Source organism: Cebus imitator, unplaced genomic scaffold (assembly GCF_001604975.1).
Source record: "Cebus imitator isolate Cc_AM_T3 unplaced genomic scaffold, Cebus_imitator-1.0 Scaffold173, whole genome shotgun sequence".
NCBI lineage: Eukaryota > Metazoa > Chordata > Mammalia > Primates > Cebidae > Cebus > Cebus imitator.
In genome coordinates, this window is record NW_016107488.1 from 1,510,843 (window position 1) to 1,520,550 (window position 9,708).

Sequence of the window (9,708 nt, forward strand, 5' to 3'; positions counted from 1 at the left end):
ATCTGATGGCTGGATTTTTTAACTTGGCTACACACACACACGCACGCACGCACACACGTGCTCACACAATATAAGCAACAGAGAAGTATCAGTTCTGGTTTTCTGCAGTTGCTACATTTTTATGTTTTCCGGTTGGAAATTGCTTCATTCTCTGCCAATGTCCTCCCCACTTTATCTCTCTAGCCTTCCTACTTTTCTGAGAGCCCTGAAACTCCCAGTACCTGAAGTGTATAAACCTGTTCACAAACCTATGGCACAACCATGAAATTATTGGAAATTCTTTATGACCTGTCCTTTCTCTGAAAATGTCTTCTTGTTGCTATACCTCTAGCAGCCTTCTAGCACATGACTCGTGCCCTCCCTTCAGTGTTCAGATGGGTCTGAGGATACTGGGGCAGTTTCAGGAAAGATCTAGCACCAGCTTTCTCCAAGACAAAAGGCTCTTTAGCATCAACATCACACTGGATCCAGAATTCTGTTTTACGGTGTCTTGAAGAACCATGGTCAATTCCTTCTAAACACAGAATTACTGTTCTGAGAACAAGACCAAAACCAAGGCTTTCAGGGACATATGCTGGGCCCCTGATCACTTTCCTAATACTCTAAGGGAAAACAGGAAGAAAGAAAGGAAGAACTATAGCATTTGTTGTTGTTGGATGACAAAGAATTTTTTTCTAGCAGGTGTGGGCTTATAGCCCGGGCTTAATGATGTAGTATCAGGAAACCTCACTTGTTGGGTGGATAAATCTTTTGAGACTTTTTGAGTTCCAATTGAGAAATATCCCAACACAAGCAGACTTAAGCAAAAGGAAATATATTGTCTCAAGAAAATGAAAATTTCAAGTGTGGGTTTGTTTAGATACACAGCTCAGGTCAAACGATGGAATTAATCAATGCCTGTCTTGTTATTTGTCTAATTTCCTCTGTTCACTTTATTCTCAGCACACTCTCAAACTGGACATCCAATAACCCCAGGCTTTCATCAGGTTAAAGAAAGAACGCTTCTCACCTTTAAAACAAAATATATTCCTTCCAGCTTTATTAACGTCTAACTAACAAATATTTGTACTGTACAACGTATTTTGAGACAGAGAGAGATAGCGGAATGATTAAATCAAGGTAATTAACACATCTGTCACTTCACATACTTATTTTTGTGATGAGAACGTTTAAGATCTACTTTTAGCAATTTTCAAGTATATAATGTATTATTATTAACCATAGTCATCATACTGTACAACAGATCGCCAGAACTTACTGATCTTGTCTAACTGAAACTGTATACCCTTGGACCAACATCTCCCCGTTTCCCGCACTCCCAGCCCCGGCAACCACTGTTCTACTCTCTGTTTCTATGAGTTTGTCTTTTTTAGATACCACATGTAACTGACTCATGCAGCATTTGTCTTTCTGTGTCTGGTTTATTTCACTTAGCATAATGTTCTCCAGGTTCATTTCTCCTGTTGCAAATGGTAGGATTTCCTTCTTTTTTAAGGCTGAATACTATTCCATTATATGTAAATATATATCACATTTTCTCTATCCATTCATCATTCAGTGAACCCTTGAGTTGATTGCATATCATGGCTATGATGAAAAATGCTTGATATGGTTTGGATGTGTCCCCACACAAATCTCACCTTGAATTGTAATAATTCCCAGGTGCCAAAGGTAGGGCCAGGTGGAGATAATTGAATCATGGGGGCGGTTTTCCCCATACTGTTCTTGTGTAGTGAATAAGTCTCATGATACCTGATAGTTTTATAAGTGGGAGTTTTCTGCACAAGCTCTCTTGCCTGCCCCCATGATGTGATTTTGCTCCTCATTCACCTTCTGCCATGATTGTGACGTCTCTCCAGCCGTGTGGAACATGTGGTACTGTGAGTCAATTAAACCTCTTTTCTTTATAAATTACCCAGTCTTGGGTATGTCTTTATTAGCAGCATGAGAACAGACTAATATAATACTGCAATAAACATGGGTGTGCAGATATCTGTTTGATATACTGATTTCATTGCCTTTGGATATTGTTGGAAACAGGTTTATAACATTGGGAAAAATCCACACTAAGGCACTCAGCAAGGGTAGTTTACTTCCTACAGGAAGGGTGCAACTCACAGATAGCTGCAGGATTTGAGTCAATGTTGTTCTGATGGGTAACAATTAAGAATAGCTGAACAATTAAGATCGACTAGCCCAATGGCCTGGGAAAACAGAATAGCCCTAGATATGATATTGGTGGAGAAAGGGTGGTGTTTGTGTTGTGATTAGAGCCCAGTGTTGTAACTTTATTCCAAACAACACTGCTCCCGATAGGAGCATAACAAAAGCCTTCCAAGGAATTACTGCTTTATCAAATGAGCTAGCTAAAAATCCTGGCATCAATAACACTATTTAAAATTGGTTTGAAAGGTGGTTTGGTCAATGGAAAGAAACCATAATCTCAATTTTTACCTCTCTAGCAACTGTGATAAGTGTACTTCTTCTCCTTAGATGTTGTGTCATACCACGCAACTCTTACTAAAATATCCCCAACTCCTCTTCCACCCTATCCAGAGAAATTACTTCTGTTGGAAGACCAAGCTGAACAACAAAGCAAAAACCTATTAGATAAGTTTGAAGAAGAACTATGAAATAAAGAGGGAATTGTGAGAGATGAGAAAGTTCTTCTTCAAAGTTTATCTTAGACTACATTATAAGGAGTTATAATTCTCTTGCTCTATGGCTATGATCCGCTATTAGCATAAACATATACCCATGTATATATATTCTCTAAATCAGCTATGTTTTAAATCAGTTACCTTGATTCGCTCCAGCGTTTCTGAACAGGACTGGGCAAGCTCCAAACCCTGGTGCATGGCATTCCTTATCTGGAAACCCTCCTGACCTTCTCCTGACTAGCTTCCTCTCTTTCCTCTTCTTCCTTGTCTTCTTTTCCCCTTATCTATTAAGGAAATTTTCAAATTTTTAGCCAATCAGGTCAAGCATAGAGTGTGAGGTCCCGTTCCAGCCAATGAAAACTGGACACAGCAGTAGGGCAATTGCATCAGGTAATGAAAGTTATAAATGTCCCTGTCTGTTTTGTTCAAGTGTGCTCTCATGGCAAGACTGCTGGCGAGTTGCACCCTTCCTGCAGGAAGTAAACTAGCCTTCCTGAGTGATCCATTGTCTCAGTGTGGATTTTTCCCAACATTGTAAACCTGTTTCCAACAGATATATTCCCCAAAGTGAGACTGTTGCATCATATGTTAGTTCTATTTTTAATTTTCTGAGCAATTGCCATACTGTTTTCCATAATGGCTATACTAATTTATATTCCCATCAGCATTTCTTTATTCTTTTTAATAATTGCCATTCTAACTGGAGTGAGATAGTATCTCATTGTGATTTGATTTGCATTTCCCTGATGATGAGTTATGCTGAGCACTTCTCATATACCTGTTAGCCATCTGTATGTCTGCTTTGGAGAAATGTCTGTTTAGGCCCTTCCATTTTTGTAATTGGGCTATTTTCTTTCTATTGAGTTTTTGAATTTCTTATATATTTTGGATACTAGCCTCTTATGAGATGTATGATTTGCAAACATTTTCTTTAGGTTGTCTATTTATTCTGTTGTTTCCTGTGCAGTGCAGAAACCTTTTAGTTTGATGCAATGTTGTTGCCTGTACTTTGGGACTCATATCAAAAAATAATTGCCCAGACCAATGTCAAGATTTTTCCCTATAATTTTCTCTAATAGTTTTACAATTTCAGGTCTTACATTTAAGCCTTCAATCCACTTTGAATTGACTTTTATATGGTGTAAGATAAATGTCATATTTTATTCTTTCACATGTAAATATCTAGTTTTCCCAACACCCTTTAGTAAAGATATTATCCTTTCCCCATTGTATTCTTGACACCTTGTCAAAGATCAATTAATGGTAAATATATTAATTTATTTCTGGGCTCTCTAGTCCTAGTATCTGTTTTTATGGCACGATCATGCTGCTTTGATTACTATAACTTTGTAGTAGATTTTGAAATTGGGTGGTGTGATGTCTCTGGCTTTTCTTTTTCCCTCAAGATTGCTTTGGCCACTCAGGGTCTTTTGTGGTTCCATATGAATTTTAGGATTCTTTTTCTTATTTCTGTGTAAAATGCCACTGGAATTTTGATAGGGATTGCACTGAATCTGTAGATTGCTTGTGGTAGACAGGTTAACAATATTAATTCTTTCTAACCATGAACATGGAATATCTTTCCATTTATTTGTGTCTTCAATTTCTTTCATCAGAATCTTTTAGTTTTTTGTGTTCAGATTTTTTACCTCCTTGGTTAAATTTATTCCTAAGTAGTTTTATTCCTAAGTAGTTACTGTAAATAGTATTTTTCTTGTTTCTTTTTCAGATACCTCATTGTTAGTGTATAGAAACACTACTGATTTTTGTATGTTGATTTTGTAACCTAGAACTTTACTGAATTTGTTTATTAGTTCTTTTGGTGGAATCTTTATGCTTTCCTTTAGATAAGATCATGTTGTCTGTAAACAGAAACAATTTTCTTCCTTTTCAATTTGGATGCCATTCTATTTATTTATTTATTTATGAGATGTAGTCTTGCTCTGTTATTTTTATTTTCTTGAGATGGAGTCTTGCTCTGTTGCCCAGTCTGGAGTGCAGGAGCATGATCTTAGCTCATGGCAACCTCTGCCTCCTGGGTTCAAGCAATTCTCCCACGTCAGCCTCCCGAGTAGCTGAGACTACAGGTACTTGTCCCCATGCTCGACTAATTTTTGTATTTTTTATAGAAACAAAATTTCACCATGTCAGCCAGGCTGATCTCAAATTCCTGATCTCAAGTGATCTCCCATCTCAGCCTCCCAAAGTGCTGGAGTTACAGGCATGAGCCACCATGCCCAACCCATTCTCTCCTTTTAAATAGCTCCATGTAAGTTCCACAGAGATTCATGTTGGACTGGCCAGAGTGGCAGGCTCCCTACACAAATCAGATGACTTGGGAGATAAATAAATTTATTGATGAAAACTTGGGTCACATGCCCTCCCCTAGCTACTCCAAAGAAAAATTGAGATGATGTTACCAGAAGAAGACAGAAAAAATGGAGGTCAGGCAAAATACTAGATGCCTTCCACAATAGGTATGTGGTAGTCTTAGAAAGAAAGACTGGTGAGGGTATAGGTAAGGACTCCTCAAGGGTCAGCATTTCCAAGGACCGATCATGCCAACAGCTCAGAAGCTCAAAGGTTTTAGAGAAAGTTGTAGAAACAACTTTCAGAAGCATCCACACTCCAGAGTTGAATCATCACAGTTCCTAAATTCAGGGAAATATAAACTCATGTAAGCAGACATGTTTCAAAAAGACTTCATGAAAAATGTAGGACTTGCACTGAGTTTTGAAGAATGGGTAAGATTTGGGCTGAAAGATAGGGAAAAAGAGCAGCAGAAATCACCCAGACCTGCATGAATAAAGGCAAAGAGTCTGGCTCAAATGCGGAAAACTGTCGGGGAGAGGAAAAGCCACATCCTCCTTGTGAGATCAGCCTATAGGAGATAAGGAGGCATACTGGGTAAGAGGAACAAGGGGTTTGAGTCTCCAGACTAAATTGATATTACTGAGAATAGTGATTAACTTTCTGTCCTCCTCCTCTTTTTGTCTCTAAAGTTTCAATGTTGCCAATATTTTTATTCTCCCTTGGTCTAAATGTAGGAGTTTTCTGTATTCCATTCTAATTGTTCTGAGGAGCAGGGTTGCAGAGCCCATGAGCCACATGCAGGAAAGCATTCTCTCCAGCCCCTTCCCCCTGGATCCACCATAAGCACATGCTTTACCGCATCATGTGTCTATTATACCACAAGCCTGAGGTTCCATCCTCTCATCAAGGCGTCCATGCTGCCAAGCAACAGGGGCGTGTTGACAAAAGTTAAGGAACCCGATTCCTAGGAGATGTAGTAGATTAATTAGATTGCTAGTAAGTAGAAATGAATATCTATTGTCATTCAGGAGAAGGAAAGGAGCTGGCAGACTGGGGCACAGAACAGGAAAGGGATGGAGAAGAAAGAGTTAAATAAAAGTCTGAGAATAAGGAGTCCTTTCAGAGTCCGGGAGGGGAGTAAAGTGGGAAGCCTGAACATACAGCAAAAAACACAGGTTTGGAATCAGAAAAACTTCAGTTTGAATCTTTCACTTAATAGCTGTGGGGCAGAACGTAATCTCTTTAAGGATTATAAAACTTGTAGTTTATTACAGTATTAATAAAGATGAAGGAAGTAGAGTAACTGGTTCTTCAGATGATTACCACTTCCCTGCTGTGAGTTCTTGGTCAGATTAACCTCTTTAAACTACAGTTTCCTCATCTGTAAAGTAGAAATGATAAAAACACATAGCTCATAGGGTTGTAGTGAAGATTAAATATGAAGATGCACATAACAAGCTCCACACAGTGTTTGGCTATTGTAAGCACCCAATACATGTTAATGATGATGATGGTGATGCTGAATATATTGATTATATCAGTTAGGATGCTTGCAACTGAATGAGACAGAAAACCCAGGCGGAAGTGACTTAAACAGCAAGGATATGTTATTATTCACATGACAGGAAGTCCTGAGTTCAAGATGTTCCAGAATGGGTAATTCATTGGTTCAAAGATGCCAAGAACTTAAGTTCTTTCCTGTCTTCACTCAGAGTTTCTCAGCAAGTTGGCAGTTTCCTAACTTGGGTTGTCCCTTCTTGGGTGCAAGATGACTGCCACTAATCCAGATATGACATCTCGAACAACCTCCCATAGTGGAAGAAGGAAGAGACCACGCTTTTCTTTTTAAGACAGAAGACAATTTTTCTGGCAACCACCATGCACCAGCAGACTTTCCCTCATATCTCATTAGCCAGAATTGCATATACATGCTGATGGCTAAACCTATCACTGGCCTCTCAAGAGATGAACAAAATCACATCTCGGTGAGCAAGCAAGAAGGTGGACATGGTGGTTGAGAAGGCAACCGACATCAACCCCTCAATAATGGTATGAAAACTATGGGCCCTTAGATGACAGAGAAGAGAGAGCCACATCTGGGACAGAGGTGAAGAGGACACTATAGCTGTTTAGTGGAGCTCCTAAGAGAAGAGTCTCTGGAGCCACAAAATTTGGAGTCACAAACTGAACTCTTGGTGCTGCCATTTCCTAACTGTGTGAACAAATTATTTACCACTGTAGAAACAAATTGTTTCTAAATTAAGCCATACAGAGTATATGATTAACAAATAAGTAAAACCATCATTAGTACTTCTGGCCTAGCGACAGGCACAGGAATCTGGTTGTTACACCAACAATCATTAAACTTACTGAATACAAACATGAGTCTATACATAGTGCTTCAATAGACTCTTCCCCAAGATGAGAAAGCTTGTTCAGAATGAAGAGACAAGGACTGATTGCGGAGACAAACGGGATTCAAAATCAGATCCCAGCACTAACATTTAGGGAAAGTTAATCTTGGGAAAGTTACTGAACTGCCTTGTGCTCAGTTTTGTCATCTGCAGAATAGAGTAACAGCTTATTAAGTTATGAAGATTAAACAAATGCCCGCGTGTAAACTGTGAATAAGGACAGCCATTGTTAGCATGTTTATTCTTTTTATATAAAGATGCAGTTACTCTATTCTGTCCCTTACTCACTTTGCTACTTGTCACTACTAGAGGAGCAGTGAAAAATCTGGCTTGAATTCTTGTTCTTTCTCTTAAGAGCCACATGGCCTCCGAGTAACAGGTACTCCTTCAATAAAAGGATTGGCCCACTTTTCTCTCCAGAGATGAGAGGTTCCAAATAAAATGTTTTGAAGACTGAAACTCAACATATGATGTTTCATTATTTATACTTATTATCTCCTACGATTCCAATTTTTGTCTCATTCTTTCTTATCACCTACGCTTTTCTCTGGCTTCCTGCCTGGAACTTTTTCCTATACTATGTCACTACTTACCATAATCTCCAATATCTCTACTTTCTCTTCTACCCAAATCTTTATGCATCATTACCAACAATCTCTTAAATGTGTCTTAAACTTTTATTATAAGATAGTGGTGTGTATATACATACATTTAAATTTATTTTAAATTTAATCTAGCCTTCTCAAGCTCACAGAGACTCGTATTAAATTAGCATATGTAAAATGTCAAATAAGCGTATAGTAGTAATTACCATAAATGCTAAATAAAATATGATTTCAACAACTGTTTGCTGAGGTCCTGCCTGTGCACAACACTGTGCTGCAGAGATGACTCTAACAGAGTTCCTGGCCTCAAAGAGCCGACATATTCCAGTTTGGTAGTTAAGACCTGTGAATAAGTAAGCACTATACATAAAACACCTCTAAAATAATAAAGGTCTTTTAGAAAGATCGATGGGTTTATCTGACCCAGGTAGCAACATAGTTGCCCTCTCTGCCTGCCAAGATGGCACTCAACCCCAGCAGCATCTAAGACATGTCAAAAAAGATGTTTTGATCCTTAACATAATGAGGGGAATGACCAAAGAGAGGTGCTCTGCACAAGTTCAAGATTTTACCAAGTGTCGCAAGAACTCTGGTATCCTTATGGTGGTAAAATGCTGGAAAGAAATTTCTGCATTGAAAGAATGTCTTAACTGCTTTCTATAATTATCCAATCTTTTACAAAGAATACAAAATGGAATACCTGAAGGAAAGTGAAGAATTCAGAAAAACTGGAATTTCTACCGAGTAAAAGCTACAGAAGCTTCCCACAAGCCTGTAGGCAGTATTTGAATGGCACTCAGAACTCTAATACTCATGGAAGTCATTTGTAGTATAAATCAGCTGAAATAATGAACTCATAATAAGAATGTGTGTTTGCTTTATCCTATTTATAGAATTAGGATCTTTTAATAAAAGATCTGAAATCAGATCTTTCATTAAAAAGAGATTGATGGATTTCAAAGACTTTGAAGTGGATGTAAATTAAAAAAAAAAACACTGAAAGCATTCACTAAAAAAAGGTATTTTCTTTAACAACATTTAATATTGTAAATGTTTGAGATTATGTCATTTTTCCAGAACAAATGAAACCTAGATGACAACTTGCTAAAACTGTATTTAGATATTTGTCAATTACATATGCTCATTCTTTCTTGATCCTGCCTAAGGAGGAGGCAGAGTCTGGGTGTGGCCTCTAACCTGGGTGTTTAAATCCCAGAAAACAGAATGCTAATCAGGGTGCTGGGGAACACAGTCTTTATTGGATGGAAGGTGGAATGAATTCCCTTTAACATTTCTGTTTCAGTTTGTGTTCTTGGCAGTAAACAACAGAAACCAACTCTGACTATATTAAGCAAAAACATTTATTTGAAGGTTCATAGGGGCTCACAGAGTCCACAGCAAGCTAAAGGTCAGTCTTGGAATGCAGGCCGGAACCAAGACTGCTCCACACAGGCTAAGGCATTAAGATCACAGCCAGTCTCACTCCTAACATTCATGAGGCCCAGAGCAAGAGTGAAAATAGAGCCCATGGTTGAGCTCACAACCTATCCACTTTTTCCTCCTAGCCCCAGCCCCATTTCACACCACAAGGGCCCTCAAGCACACTGGTGAGAACATTCAGCCCATTGTTCAAGCTCTTTCTACACATTGCTCATATTCCCGAACAGATGCTCCTGCCACTCTGAGGACCTGTGACTGCAAACAGTGGTGGCCTGA

At 38.6% G+C, this 9,708-nt stretch overlaps 1 pseudogene; it reads left to right on the plus strand.

The window, feature by feature from the left end:
* The first annotated feature begins 8,311 nt into the window (after positions 1 to 8,311).
* Positions 8,312 to 8,770, plus strand: LOC119473656 (annotated as a pseudogene).
* Positions 8,771 to 9,708: the final 938 nt, after the last annotated feature.